This window comes from Mugil cephalus, chromosome 2 (genome assembly GCF_022458985.1).
Source record: "Mugil cephalus isolate CIBA_MC_2020 chromosome 2, CIBA_Mcephalus_1.1, whole genome shotgun sequence".
Classification (NCBI taxonomy): domain Eukaryota; kingdom Metazoa; phylum Chordata; class Actinopteri; order Mugiliformes; family Mugilidae; genus Mugil; species Mugil cephalus.
In genome coordinates this window covers 16705859-16721868 of record NC_061771.1, presented here as the reverse complement: position 1 = coordinate 16721868, position 16010 = coordinate 16705859, and the positions used below count along the sequence as shown (strand labels likewise).

At 43.9% G+C, this 16010-nt stretch overlaps 1 protein-coding gene across 5 annotated transcripts in view; it reads left to right on the top strand.

The window, feature by feature from the left end:
- inpp4b (inositol polyphosphate-4-phosphatase type II B) overlaps positions 1-16010 on the top strand; it is a 139518-nt gene that overhangs the window by 35787 nt on the left and 87721 nt on the right. The window contains exon 1 of one of the 5 annotated variants that reach the window (XM_047577919.1): positions 14875-15261. The exons of the other annotated variants lie outside the window; for them this stretch is intronic. The gene's annotated coding sequence lies outside the window, so the exon portion shown is untranslated. Of the gene's footprint in view, positions 1-14874; positions 15262-16010 lie in introns of those variants that run through there. 5 annotated transcript variants of the gene reach the window in all.

Sequence of the window (16010 nt, the reverse complement as noted above, 5' to 3'; positions counted from 1 at the left end):
TTCAGAGGGCAAATGGAGCTAGAACCGATCAAAGCTCCGTCTCAAACTGCTGTTCTGTTTGTCACACACACAAACACATCCACACAAAGACACACACAGACGATTGGATCTCGGTTGTTTGAGAGGAGTCCCAGAGCGTGTGAGGAGGGGTTGGATTTCTCTGAGTGGGTCCCCTGCTTGAACTTTTACTGCACGATTCTTTTTTTTGTTGCGATCAAATTACATCATTCTCAGTGTGTGTTCATGTCCTGGGTGGGAACCCCCGTGTTTCATATGTAGAGAAGTACAAAGTATAATCCAGCACTTATGTAACGGAGATTACGAGTTAAATGTCTACATATGCATACTTACTCATGCTGTATAGTTTTATTTTACATTTCAGCGCAGCCTGAACCGTGTCTCATCTACCAAGCCGACGACGGCCTCACAATAAACCCATGTTTTGTTTGTGCGTCTGTGGAACGACACATGCTGTGAATGGCTTTCTCATTGTCATGCTCTGGTTCTGCCTTGTCATCTAATCCATGTATGGCCCAAAGAAAAATATCCTTGAACGTCAAAAGAAAACGCTGCACTGAATTCAACCCATAACTTAGCTGTGGGGCCGTCACGTTACGGCAATGAGTGACGATAAGTCAGAGAGACACGCTTTTTTTTTTTTCTTTAATCATTGTGTCTGAGTCACCCACATCATTGACTAACGCCAGGGGGTCACACAATGTTCTACCATTAACTCCATGCACTTTGTCATAAAACTGAACATCAATTATTTTTGTATATTTTTTAACATTCTGATCTATACCTTAAAGCATTGAGGCCACCGACCCCCAAACTGATTAGAGATTAAGTACCTGCTACCTACAATATGTGTTCTATATTAAACTCAGTCTAGTGCTGTTTATAAATATACTTTATTATTATCATTTTGCATTCATTATAGAGCTATTCAAATAATGCACAGGTTCAAATATTCATTTTTTTATTATTATTTATCAATTTATGTGAAACAGTAGGGTGGCCATGTAACTGCTGTAAACATAGACATACAGACATACATGAGATTTCACCTGGGGACTGAATTGTCTCTCTTTAAATTTGTGGGGGAAAATTTTAAATATATAAAGAATGTCTAATCAACCAAAGATTGTAGCTCTGCAGACGCCTTAGGGGTCACATCATACCATCCAATTAATTATGATATAATAAAAACAACTGAAACCTATAATCATAGAATAATATATAAATAGCTACAGCTAGTTTGCTAACGTAGGATATTGTGCCACTAAAAATATATTTTACTATAGATGGTGTGTACCCTAACCCGGTACTCGCCAACACAACAATGGTTTGCTGACTTACATGCTTTCTTACTTAAGTTTAGTTCAATCCCTCTGAATTTAACATTTACATTTATAGTTATGTATTTATTCCTAAAAGTGAACCACGATTTAAATATAAAACATAAGCACAAATGTGTAGGCTAACAAAGCTGTGCTACACAGACGATACTCTGATGATACTCTTGCTTGCGAAGGAAACATTTTATTTTACGCTGCGTGAACAGAGGCTTTTTATTCGCTTTTTATTTTATTTATTGTCTTCCGTTACCTGACTGTGAGTTGAGCTATTTTCACAACATAATTTGGGAGAAAACATTTTGTCATAGCTCCAAGATCATGAATTATCATGAATTACTTGCCAAAGAGAAAACTCGATGCGCTGTTCAACCATCACTCAGCTCGCGGTGCGTGTTGTCATTGTGTGTTTTAAACTGTGAATTGAATTCCAAATTTAATCCAGCTTCGGGCCTTGGGGGCCAACTGCTGAGCTGAAAACTAAAGTTATGTTTGGCAAACTGTCTAGATGCCAAATGTACCAGAAGACACCGTTAGCATAATTCCATATTTTTTCCCAAGAAGTTTTGTATTTTGCTATTGTTTCAAAATCCAATATGCATTTAACTGATAAAACAAAACTCTTTCACAAATATAAATTGCTACCTCTCAGTGACGCAACACTATACAAACTCCCCCAACTCAAAGAAAATAAATAAAAAAGAGTAAAAAACAACAGTGTTATTCAGCTGTCTCCCTGATTTGAAGACTTGTGTGAGTGGCAGATATTAGCCTCGTCTCAGGAGGCAGTTTGAACAGCCACTGTTCCACGGTGAATTGTCACTCCAATTATGAACTGCTGAAGTATGGAGAATCCCGGCCTCAGTTAATCCTGCCCTGTCAATAATCATGATGTGTAAAAGACGGCGGCTTGACATGTTTTTGGCATAGCCACTTGCTTTTAGCTGGATGAGTGTCAATGTGGTGGGAATTTTCTGTAAGTGCAAGTGTTTACTGCCAGAGAAGGAGAGGCGGGAGGGAGAGAACTGGAAGCAGACGGGGAAATGGAGCAGGGAGAGCTAGAGGACACACACATCCATACGCACACATGCACACACGCAGACACACACACGGGGAAACACACTTTTACAAGAACCAATCTCAGAGATATCCAAGAAAGGTCTTGGTAGTGATTGGGTGGACAGCTTGGCAGTGATAACCTACCAGAGTAACGGTCCTCAGATAAGGACTGTCTCTTGTTTGATGGCCACTTTGCTTCCCTCGCCGTCATTGTGGCAATGTCAGCCAATGTCACAAGTGCTGAAAAGTACCTCTGCTCAATACAGCCATACTAAAATTATCCAAACCGCAGACTATTTCTTGTTTACCTGCAGCCTTGCTGTGCACAAAGGAGAACAATTCCCACCGCTGCCTGAACATTTCTGAACGCGTTTCCGTCTGCTGTATAGCCAGGTGTGCTTCAGTCTCTTTGCCTTTGTAATCTCACAATATAGACACCAATCAGGCACAACATCATGACCGCCTTCCTGATACGCTGCATCCATGCTGGGGGTGTCGTTGCTATGAGGTGGGGGTGTCTGATCTGGTCTAGGTGGGTGGTACCTGTCTAACTAACATCCACATGAATGTCCTCTCCTGTCAGTAGTTTTAATGTTATGGCTGATCGGTGTATGATGTATAACAGTCTTAGCAAGATTTTTCTTTGCACCGTCTGTTTATTAAATTATTATTTCCTAAAACATAGAAAATCATTTCACCATTGTTTGAACTTTAACTACTGGAATCAGCCCAGAACGACCTCAGTAAATGGACTTCTCTTTTCTATCAACAAAGCAGCTTCCACTTGGCCACTGATGGCTTCTATTTATATATATATATTTATATATGTAAAAAAGAAAAAGCCCTCTCACCTTGGCAGATGGGTGCAGGTCGGGATTCACAGTCCTCTTCAAGTTGGTTAAGCCACCAAATCCTGTGATTAACGGACAAACCTGATCTACGTTGTGCACCACATGACCACTGGTGCAGCTGGAGTTAACAGAAACTGAGAAGAGAAAGAAGTGCTGCTCTTTGGACGTCTTGCAGATTTAATGTGATTGGGTTCAAACCAGCGGCCTTCATCAGCTGGGACTAAAGCAGCTAAATTTGCAGAGCAGCTGCGGCGGTTTGTGCGTTAACTCAGCTCCAGATTCTCATAGCGATGTGCAGTAAAATGCAGGAAAACAGACATGAAGGAGAAGGTGTTTTGCAGCCTTGCGTATCTCGCAGGTAAAGCATTAAATGTAACCTGTGTGCACAGTCACGTTAATTAAAAAAAGGAGTCAGTATAACAACAACGCCGCATGTGGCCCGCTACGTTGAGAAAAAGGTTAATTAGAATCTGCGTAATGGTGTATTCACTCTAGGCTTTGAGGACTGTGATGATTGAAGATGTGTGACCTTTAATCAAAGTCTTGCTTAGCGGAGGTGTGATTTATGGCCGAAACCCTGTTAGGTACGACCAGACTGCGTCTTGTAGGGCGGAAAAAAAAAAGTCAGAACTGCAGTTTCTTTAATGCACGTGAGTCCACATAGACGGCCATTTTTACAGGGAAATACACGTGTTTCAGACCTGGCACGGACCAAAAAAAAAAGTTTTTTTTTCTTTTCTCTCTTCTCCATAGATAATATTCCCATTCAATAGATATTTATATAACTCAGTTGATTAAATTACACACTTATGCATAATTAAGAACGTCACTGGCGCTCGAAGCGGCTCCGAGCCTCGGCTTTGACTGGCAGTTGGAAGCAGGGAGTCAAGCGCTGCCAAGATGGTGACTACAGGGCCCCGGGCTCTCCTAAGGTTACACTTTAGTCTCACATTCAGGCCATGAATTATGCTCATTTATGTCCAATTAATTTTACATTCCACCCAGTTAGGCAACAAAGAGAGCATTTGATAGATAGCACAATTACGCTTGCGTGAGCTTTCAGTTGCCTCTTGCCCCATCAGGCATCAGCGTCTTCTGAACTGCTTTTTCATGAATTCTCCTTAATTTAAACGCATCTTCCCTGTGCTCTGGCAGCTTTGATAATGATTCACTTACTTACCGAGCCCTTGGATTTTGTTTTTAATGCTGCTGCTGCTGCACCATCACCAAAGGCCTCTGCGTTTTATGCTCCGGTTAAAAGAGGATAAAAACATCAGCAGAGAGGAAACCAGTCTTGCACTGGGTGATAACTGGTTCGGAGGCTTGTGGAGGCTTCCACTTAATAACATAACATTAACATAACATTATGACCACCTTCCACAACTTCCAAAACAGTTGTGACTCATCAGAGTGTGGACGTGGGCCTATGTTCTTTCTGGGGATGATCCCAGCAGAACATTGCATTGTCATAAGATGGTCAGTGCTGTTTACATCTCCTGTGAGTTGTTTTCATGCTGCGGCTGATTGGTGTATATACGCTACATTAAAGCGAGTTGCGAGCTGCACGGAGAGTGACTTCTATTTGAGGGGTAAAGTCAATCTTGATCGTGGACACAGTCTGTAAATCAGACTCATCATTAAATAAGCCACGGCAGCTTTTAATATTATGGATTCAGATCATATACTTTATGGCAGGCCTCCAAAACCTGAATGGGATAAGATATATAAATGTGGCATAATAATGAATTAAAGCGCTTTCTCACCATGATCTACTGTACAGCGAGGGCGGCATTGAAATCACCACTGTGTGCTTTCTGTTATTACTAAGAAAATTCGGTTACCTTTAGAGCTCTTGTGAAAGTATCGGAGCCTGACAGATGACAATTGAGGCAGAATAAATGGTCCCTGACCCTGGAGAATAGAAAGTTTAAACACGCTAAAACACTTTTATTGACAACTGAGCACTCACTCAGCCGTGTCAGGTTAACACCACGTACTGTACGTCTCTCATGGCATCTGAAAAGCCGTATTGACAGGCTGCTAGTAGTGAAACGTGTCACACTGGTGTGTGACAGGTTGGGAAACATTTCAGAGCATCTGAAGAGCTTTCTTACAGTAGTTATATCATTTTCACTGGCTGACAATACTTTTAGACTTGTGCGTTTAGGAAGGGACCACATCATGTCTTCGTTTTTGATATTCATTTCAATAAAGCGTTTTACTTCATTAGATGAAAATCACAGAAGAAGATTTGATTTTAAGCATCAAGTTGCCCGGACTGCTTCATAACAAATGTGTATTTCGGTTGTTGGAGTAAAAATGTGGAATTCACAACTACAGGATTTAAAGGGTTGCACAAATATTCAATCAATATTGAATATAGTCAATATGCACTTGAAACTCGAAATCGTTTTGAGCTTGTAAATTTACGGGTTATTTTTTTATTTTGTGTTTAGTTTATTTGGACGCGTTGAGTTCAGAATGCACCGTGCAGTCATGTACAAACTGTTGTCCACTTTCACAAATGAGATTTTTCCAATGAACGTTTACAATTGCAAGGTTTTCTCTACATTTTGTTGTGAGCACGTGTGCGGCCATTCGTGAACAGTTGCCGGAACAGTGCGCGCTCATTAAAACCAACCAACAAAGTCTGAGCAGAGAAGCTAATTACTTATAAAAATAAAATACTGCTGAGCAGATGTCTGGCGCTGCTGCCACAAGGAGACGCCCTTTCTTTTCATGGCAACACCAAAAGTTGACACAAGTGAGGTAAAATACCAAATAGTGTTCGCGTGACACAAAAAACTTGACAAGGAAGTGTTGCTACCCACAGGGAGTTGTTTTCAATCAGCACTGAGAGAGGTGCATTTTCTTGCAGCAGGAAAAAAAAAAAATCACCGCATTTATAACCGTGAAGGTTACCGTCAGCTGCATCATCAGGGAGACATGTGATTGAGTCCAAATCCATTCTGCAACGTGACAACCTGCAGCCCCGAACGTACAGAAAGAGAGTCGTGAGGACCCGTCTCCAGCAACCAGACGAATCGGAGGAATCGGTGAAATGTGCACAACGCACTGCGCAGTCTGAAGTCACTGTCACTTTTTGCGTGAAAGTTGTCACCACTTTCACTGCTGACACATTCACTGCGCTTTTTGTGTAGTTGAGAGATGAATGCAAAGTCACTTTCCCTCCGTCACCGTCAATAGGTGCTGAAAAGTTAAGGGCTCGTTAGCTTAGCTTGAAGAGTGGGGACGTGGAGAATGGATTTGCATTCTTTATGATAAGATAACCATGTGTCGGCTCTAGCTTCAAAATAAAGCATCTCGGCGAGAAGGTGAATGAGTACATTTCCTTAAATATAAAAAGTAAAGATGATATTCACGTAACTTGCACTGACACTCCCATAGCTGCATCATTTTTCTTTTTTTTATTTTATCATTTTTTTTCAAGGCCATCAGATATAAGATGTAAAGGACATGAAATACACTATTAAGGCTGTACAGCTATATCTCACATTGTCTGGGGCGTGCAACTCAGTCTATGATCTCTCCGTGTGCAGCGAGCGTGCATACAAATGGGGCACGGCAAATTGCCTTATCAAGCACCAGGAAACCACTTGATGCTGAAGTGCTCCTCTCCAGGAAACCTCCTCTTTGTCATCACCTCTCCCAAACCTTTCCCCCGCATAATCCAACTCCAATCTATGCAAGGTGGGATTTGTCTGGATGAGTTTCGCGATGCATTATTCATTTGAGAATTTAATCAAATATCTCCTTCGCCAATCAGCCCGGGCCCGTGCCGCTGCTAGCCCTCCCTCGCCTCCCCAGCCTTTTCCCGTCGGTGATTGTTAGTGTCACCTGCTGCAGCAGATTATCAGACAAATAAATTATTGGGTCACAGGTGAATTAGATGTTTGAGTGACTGTAATCTTTTTCTTTTCTTTTTTTCTCCCCCCCCCCTCTCTTTCTCTGAGAAAAGTAGCTTATTGTAAGTTAGGGACTTTTTTCTTTTTTTTTTCTTCCTTTTTTTTTTTAGAAAGAGAGCTAGGGCGAGAGGAAAGTGCTTGAGAAAATCCCCTCCTGCCTGGCTTCCCGTGGGTTTCTGCAACGTAATGGTTTCCTTTGAGAGAGACGCTGGTGGAAAGTGCTGATGCTTGTTGGCTCTGTGTGTGTGCGTGTGTGTGTGTCTGTGTGTGTGTGTGCAGCTATTTTCCATGGCTAACTGAGCCACTGATGAGCTCGTCCAGCCAGTCGAGGGTCTTGTGCTTTGGCCAAGCAGCAATTTCTGTATGTCAGTGTGCTTTACAGTCATAATAAAAAATAAATAAATAAATTAAAAAAAACACTCAATTACTCTATTAGGATAGCTGTATTACAGTATGAGTGTGCGCATTACACTGTATCACCCCTTGTGCAGCAGTTTGCCTTTTAACTTTGTTGACTGAGATAATGACAATTTGCTTTCCTCCACCTCCCCTCACCCAGGAGGGTTGAAGAGTAAATGAGTGTGGGGCAGAATGTGTGTTTTTTTTTTTTGTTTTTTTTTTTTGTCCCTGCTTTGTTATTTTGCTCTCCTCACCCAGATGGAATTATTTGATAATCCAAAATGCGGCGGCAGCGTTTCCCCTCCGCACGCCCAAAGAGGGCGGGAAGACATTAAAAACCTCAGCGTCTTTCAACCCCCCTCCCCCGGAAAATACACATACATTTGTTTTGATCTTATCTCCTCATAGCTTCTGTTTTTTTTTTTTAAAGAATCGTATGTCCTATTCATGAGTAGTGCACGCAGCAGCGACAATAACAAAAAAACTACACACTTTATGAATCTATTCATCTGCTATCTCAGAGACACCAAGGACGAATTCTGGCTTCACACAAGCAGTGCATTTAGTTCAAAAGGCCCGTTTAGCTGTGCTGCTCCACATCAACTGGCAAATATGTCATTTAGAAAACTAGTATCGCTGCGGTGGGCCGAGACGCAGAAATAGCTCGCCGCGGTTGCGCTTCTCCCACTCCTTCCTGCATCTCGTCGCTCGCCGAGTCAAGGGGCTTCAGGTGAACTGAAATTTCAGCTTCTGCGCGGCCGCTTTCACTTTTTTTTTTTTTTTTTTTTGTTAACGTTAGCCCGCGAGAAAGCAGGGGCCGGGGTGGGGGGAGCTTGCTCTGAAACTCCCACACAGTGAGAGGAAGTGTTCTGAGCCTGGGCTTTTAAGTTCCAGTGCGTGGCTTAACTCTTGCGCCATCGGTGACACACAAGCAGAGAGGCGCTCTCTCTCGCGTGACACTGCAACCTGTTGCTGCAGACTTAATCTAGATGAAATATGGATCAGGTATCTGCGGTTTTAGCCGGCGGTTCTCGTGCGAGTTAAAAACGCGGAGATCGCCTGCGTGCACGCACGAATGCTCGTGCGCTTTATTGCTGCGAAAGGGGAGTAATATGAAAGCGGCGCGAGTCTATTAGAAAAATATTGCAGACAGAGCTGTCTGCCCACGCTCAGCTTTGACCTCCATCTGCTCCGACTTGAAATGTATTACAGCAAAATCCGCGCGGCGGTGTTTGAGTCGTGCACGCTGAGCGATAAGTGCTCCCAGGTACGGATTGTGTACTGTAGCCTCGGGTTAAAAACTCACCGCGCCTCGACACGTGTGTTCGGTAACGACGCGCCGCTCGCAGGATTCCGCTGTAAAGTGAAGCCATTGAGGAGCAGACTCTCTAGATCTTATGGGGCATCAATCTCTGTCTTTCTGCCTGTCTGGGCTGTTAACAACCCCTGGGCTGCACCATTGATCTCTGTAATTGTCTCCCACTCTTCAAAGGGAGCTAAGAGTTGGTTTGATCCGAGCTGTTTACTTTCACGGCCCCTATAGCCCTTCTCTCCGAAGAAGAGAGCTATCAAGCACTTCAGGCATGAGCTAGCATATTATAGCGCCATTATTGTGTCTATTCATGTGTGTGCGCGTCTGCGAGGGGGAAAAGCGAGGTACGCTGAGAGAGGCCCGGCGTAGCCCGTAGCCTCGGGGTGAGCTCCAAGCTTCTCGCTGTTACATAAGGTCAGGGAATTGCAGCCTACATTCCATGTCATCTTTGCAGAGGTATGCGCGGAAATTAATGCACACAACCCCATGTCAAATGCTCTGCCGTGGGCCAAAATACCAGAGTGCATCCATGCGTTGTTTTTCTGATGCCAAAACTTCAGACTCATGCCAAAGGTAAGATAACAGCGATGATGTGACAAACAGGATGTCGAGCTTAGCAGCATGTTTTGTGGGCGATAAAAAAAAAGAGAAAAAAAAGATAAAAGTGTATCCTTTCTCTGTGCGCAGCGTACTTCTTTTGCTACACTTGTTGGCCTCAGCCTATACCGCAGGGTCACAGAAAGGGGAAGTCCTTAACCGCAGCTCCTGACAGTCTGAGCTGATAGCAGCCTGCACTAAGCTGACTGATATCAAACGCGAGAAAACTGAAACTGTGCGATCGCATGGATCTGCCGCGCGCTGACGGAGATGAGTTAGCAGCTACCAGAACTGCTTCACTTTTTTTTTTGCTGCGCTGCAGTTGAAATGCAAGCGCTTGAAGTCGCTATGGGAGGCTTGAATGAGGAAGGTGCAAGTCTTTGGACCTGCTACCGAGTCATGTTTACAGACTGTGAGTGAAGGGAGCCTTGATTTTTATCACCTCGTCTACAGTGGGGTTAGCTATTAAAGTTTATGGAGCAAAGCTGAGATTGTGGGGGGGGGGGCATTGGCTATGTGCTCCCACTGTACCAAGGACAGGCTGTATTTGCCTGAAGTTGAGTTTCCTCTTCCTCCTACCTGCAGCATTTGCCTGTGAGTAGCATTTTCTCTTTAATGGCACACAAGCAAAACCTTATCATTTTTAGAGTCCTGCACAGCACCTGAGGGCTGCAGTCCCACAATTTGGCACCAAATAAGGGACATCGCCTGAACCCAGTGAAGGAAGCCAGAGAGGGACTAGAGAGAGCGAGAGATGTGAAAAGCCAATGGAGTCTTAGGAGGAGGTTCTTGTTTTGTGGGCAAGCATTGACAAGCAGAAGAATGCGTGTGTGCAGGTATGCGACGGAGAGTCACAGATCCCCAGCAGCCTTAAAGTGAGGGCGAGAGGTATTAACTCCTGTGTTGTTGTGCGGTGTTTGTTGTACATAGATCTCTCTGTGCTTAAGTGACGAAAGGAGACAGGATTGTAAAGGGAACTCCTGCATCCCCCCCCCCCCCCCCCCCCTCGAGGAAACAACTGTCTCTCAGCTTTCAGTGAGTATTTACCTTTCACGCCGAAAAAGTTAAACTCCTTTGAGCGTGCGCAAAGTCTGCGAATCAGATACTAAAATATCTTCTTTGCTTCCATAGTTTTAGCACAGGAAGTGTCACATTTTCTTCTTTTTTTCTGCTTTTTTCTGCTTTTTTTTTTTTTTTTTTTTTGCTTTTTGCAAAGCAGCAGTAGATGTCGCATCCCGGCTCTTGCTTCGTCTGTGTATTAAACACATTCAGTACCCTGAGAATACAAGCACCGGCAGAAAGCTTCATTTATTTTTTGCACCTCCGGGTCACAGTGTTTGGAGGATGTGTGTTTTTTTTTTTATTTTATTTTTTTTGTTGAACTGTCTCTTGTAGCACACTGAAAATGTGAAATTATCTGATTGAAAAGAAAATTTCACAGTCCCAGAAAATATCCCGCTGTGGCGTACTGCAGATGCGCGACGGTAAAAATAGCACACAAGCGACTGGTGAATTCATTCAGTGGAAAATCTACAGCCTCTTATGGAGGCTTGGTATTCGGTGCCACACTATCAAAGATGGCATAATGGGCCGGGTTAACGTTGATTTCGTTTGTCTTTGTGGCCCGTTTCTCGGCACAGACCTCAAACAGCTGGCTAATTGAACTATCAAACGCATTTAGAGCTAAGAAAACTAGAAGCCTCTCAGATATTAAAAATACTTACTCAGTTATTAATCATAATACCAGTCAGTATCAATAGACGTTCATGCTACCTTTGTTGTTTGTTCTTGTAGTACACTTCATAATGTAGTTTAATAATGGATTTTTCTTTAAACCCATGTTGTCATGGCAATTTTAACTTGTCTGACTCTATAGTTAGATAAGAATTATCACTGAATTATGTGAGCACAGAAATGAAGTCACGGAAAGCTGTGCCAATTAAGGGCCCACTTCCACAATTTTACACTCTTTACTGTAGTTAGAAAAAGATTAAAGTTTTGCTTTCTTTTATCAAAGCCAGACCCAGAAGGCATTCATGTCTCCTGTTTTAATTTCGTGTTTGCACAACAAGAGAAGCTCGTTCTACAATAGGTGCGCCTGGTGCCTTTGATAGATTTCGAAAGTTATTCGTAAATAGTGTGATTAATAAGGCATGTAATGCAAAAAGAAATAAATAAATAAAATAACACGAGGAGAACACATCAAAGTATTTTGTATCTCCGTACAAATCAGTGTTAGTACACTTTCTGGAGCACACAGACACACACACACACACACTGTTCCCTAGGACCAGCCTGATTAATACAACTAGCCCCAGACACAACCTGCAGCTTGCTGTCCCGTCAGGGCAGACGAAGACCATTAACAATCCAACTGATTCTATCGACTTTATCACAGGGGACCATTACAGAGGGAATCATGAGCAGAAAACGTGTCATTTTAGCCACAGTTTTATGATGACCCACACCTGTTTCTGGGAGACTTTTTGAAGATATGTGTCTATGCTCCTTTTGAGTTTTTTTTCTCATGTAAAATTGCTAGCTAGAATTCATTAAAGCACAGGGGCTGCCATGATACTTTTAGGGTTGACTGACTCAAAAGACAAACAATTAGCAGACTTAAAAACGTGTTAGTCTAGCAAATTAAAGGACCAGTGTGTAGGATTAGGACATCTAGTGGTGAGGTTGTATATGGCAGACAACTGAATAGAGCGTATACATTGATGTCACTGCTGCCAGGAGCCACGCCCCCCTGAGTGGCAAAAACACAGTGAAATGTATCAGTAAATACAGTGACGCCAGGAAATGATAAATGTGGCTAAATAAAAGGTACTAATGCTAAGAGCTTTACTGAGAAATAACATTAGCCGTACAATACTGCAGCGTTACCTGACTCTACATGTGAACCATAACACCAGGTTTCCGTGCCTGTAGTTTCTTCTAATGCAGCCAACCATTTACTTCTCTTTTCTTTGCAGATATCTGCAAAAGCATATCTTTCACTGCTTTTCAAATGTGTTGGTACAGTCAATCCCAAAATAGCTCTTCCCCTTTTTTTAAAAATAAAATTAACTTTACAATTTAGATGCTATTAAAGCCTATGATTCCAACTAATGCGTTTAATCTCCATGCTCAACTGTCACTTTTTGCCACTCAGTGGCTGTAACCATGGAGACTCGCTGTGACGTCAGGTGCATACCCTCCGCACCCCTTCCTCTCCATTCCCTTTCCAATCGCATATGATCGCATCACATAAAAATATCAAAGGTCATCTAAACTTGCTGGTGAAACATGGATGGGGACCCACTCATTCTGTAGATATGAGGTCATTCTAAGCTGAAACTAAAACAGTGATTTTCCATTTCTTTTTGTGGATCATCCCCAACCCTCAGCATGTATATATACACAAATGGTACAAACATGTACTGTATATAATAACATTTTTCTATGTTTGTTACCATCGGCCCCAAACGGGAACAGTGCGAGTCGTTGTCCATCTCATGTGAGCTGATTGCTTTGAACAAATGGACAAGCAAAAAGGACAAACTCGGGTGCAGTCGTGTGCAGTCTTTGCTCTTTTTTTATTTATTTTTTTAACAGATCAAAAGCAGGGGAATGAGGTCGAGGCAGAGAACCATGAAAAGAATAAGCCAAGGGAGAAATGCAAGGACAATGTCGAAGGTAGACAACTAAGAACGAGAACATCAGCTCACACAGGCCGGTGCTTTTGTCTGTGCTCGTCCTGGTGTGGGGTGACTGGTCGTCTCTGAAGACTTTCTGCCGCCTTTGCACCGGCTGAAACATCCACATGTAACCGCATGCCTGCTGTAAGGTCAAAGATGTGGTGCTGTCGCCGTTAAGTTGTGCATTCTGCTTAAAAATAAATAATAAATATGGGAAAATAAAGGGCACCTTTTAAAGGCTTTTCACTCTGCTACCTGGAGCCTCAAACATCTCACCTGCAGCGGGTAGCCGGCGTTCTCCGTGTTGAATGCGAGACGAACCCCCGCTCATCTCGGCAGCGCTTTTCAGGAACACGCCGCTTGAATGTTCTCAAATAAGTCAAACATTTCAAACTTCAAAGTGTGGCCTCAAATGTGCCCCGTTGCAAGCGTGCTCGATTCGAATATCTCGAGCGAGCTTTGATCTCGGATTCCTCGAGCAAGCAGTTATTCAAAGTGCATTTCTGTTCCCGGCAAGATTCAAACGAGCTCCTATTGTACGGCGAAATTCGTGGGGCGAATGCACACGCGCGCGCAAGGAAGGCCACGTCAGATATGTCGCTAAACATTCACAAATGTGTTTGGCAACATCGCTCGTGTACATAATTGTGGTCGCATGGTCAGAGTACATCGCTTTCCGACTGGGAAGCGTCGTCTGGCAGGTGTGAGTTCATCAGTCTCTGACTTTCTTTGGCTCCCAGGTCATGTATCCTGATGTTATAAAGCCACAAAGATGCTTTAAATCCAGTGTTTCCTCCCACATTACTTAATTCCCTCGCCCGCCCCTCTCTCTCTTCCCATATTAGGAAAGGTTGAGTCAACATCAGCGTGACCTTCAGTGCTCAGAATAACCGTAGCAAAATGTGTGTACTTACAAACGTTTGGTGTCTGGGTGGGTGTGCACGTGCACGTGTGTTTCCCAGCGCGTGTCTCATTGTGTTTGGTTGTGTACCTGCTGGCGGTGATAAGGGCCGGTGCAGAGCTCCTCCTTTGTTCTGCCAGAATTACTCATCCCTCTGTGTCGGCATGGATAATTTAAACCGCGCTTAATCCGAAGTTCGGCCCCGGATAGTTAAAGCCCGAGCTTGGTGTCGCGGCGTCGCTGTGTGGGTCTGTCCGCCATTGTCTCAAAAAAACAACAAAAATAACAAGAAAAAAAACGCATTGACGTTATTTTTCTCTCTCTCAGTTGCCGCTGCACGTGTGTGTAAATATCCGAGTTAAAATGTAGAATATGTGTGGGTATGTCAGCAAGCCTGGTGCGGGATCTTTGAATGCGTCCGTGTGTTTTGAAGTGTTCGTCTGTGGGCAAACGCAGACTCCTGCTTGTGTGTTTTGCGCCGTGCGCTCGGGATTCGTGTTAATTCAAGTAGCCATAACAAGTGTTTCTTTTCCTGTTGGCCGTCTGAGTCACGGGCTGCATCCGAGGTGTGACACACAAGTCTGCCTCTCCGGTCTTCTGCATCTCTCCCTGTTACTATCTTGGTTTTCCACCCATTAATTGTCTGCCTTCCTTCCTTTCTGCCTCTTCCTCTTCTGTGTTCTTCCCCCTTTGCCTCGATTGCTTGTGTTTGTCGACGCCCTCCCTCCCCCTCTCTCTCTCTCTCCCTCTCTCTCTCTCTCTGGTCTTGCTTTCCGTCAAACCACCGTCAGCCACAGCAGCAGTAGCGCCAGTACCTCACCCCGGCCAGTTCTCAGTCACAGCGGAGGCTGCAGCGTAGTGCGCGTCTGCTCGTGTGTGTGTGTGTGCGTGCGCGGGCGCGTGTGTGTGTGTGTGTTTTATGTGTTTCCGTGATTACTGCTCATGTATCAGCCTGCGTGCCTGCGGCTCTTCAAAGAGTGAATCTATACGGAGTTACTCTTAACCGACGAGTGGAGGAAGATATGTAAGAAGACCGTTCTGGGGCTCATTAGGAGGAAGAAGGAAGACACAACATCACTTTTTCTTTCCTCTTTTTTTTTTTCTATCAGACTCTGTAGCTCTTCTTTCACTGTCTCTCTGCCTTGCTTGCTGCTGCTAGGATTCACTCAGACATAACTGTAAGTGGACTTCCTTGATTGTGTGTGTGTGTGATCTAAGTCAGTCTTAAGTTACTGCAGCCATAGCTCGTGCCTGAGTGCACATATTTGCATGCTAGAATAAATGGCATGTCACAACATCTCTGATGACTTAATTAGGCCAATTTGTAGGAGCCCCGTTCGTATCGAGGGAGCAGCGCACTGATGTGGACATTACTGACCTCGGCGGTATAAATCTGCTCATATTCATAAATGTTAACAATGCGGCGGACACATATTATTCAGCCGGTGCCAAACTGTCACCGCTGCCATTTGTGTGAAATGTCATTCGTCGGCGTAGCATGTGAATGAATGCCCTCTCCTTCAGGTATTCTCTGCAGCTCGTGGGCGTGCGAGGGTAGAGACAGATGGGTCGAGAGCGAGTGAGCGTGTGTGTGTCACTCTGTCACCCAGGGCGCGGAGAAAATCAATAGACGTAAAGCTTGAGTTGGGCCGTTTACCTCTGCCAAGCGATGAGCTGACACCGTGGCCTTTAGGGGTCCTCGCTCCGAGGCCTGGCGTTGCCCCCCCCCCCCCGCGGCCTGTCAGCTCAGCTCGCACCTGCACGGGCGCCTTTCGCACGCCGTGTGTGACTGATCTCTCGTGGGCGTGGTTTTGAGAGCTCTTTTGCGATAAGTTTATCTAAAGCGCGACTTAAAGCTGTCACTTTTATATTTATTTATTTAAAAAAAACAAAAAACAAAAAAAAAACTCGAAGATCGTTGATCAAA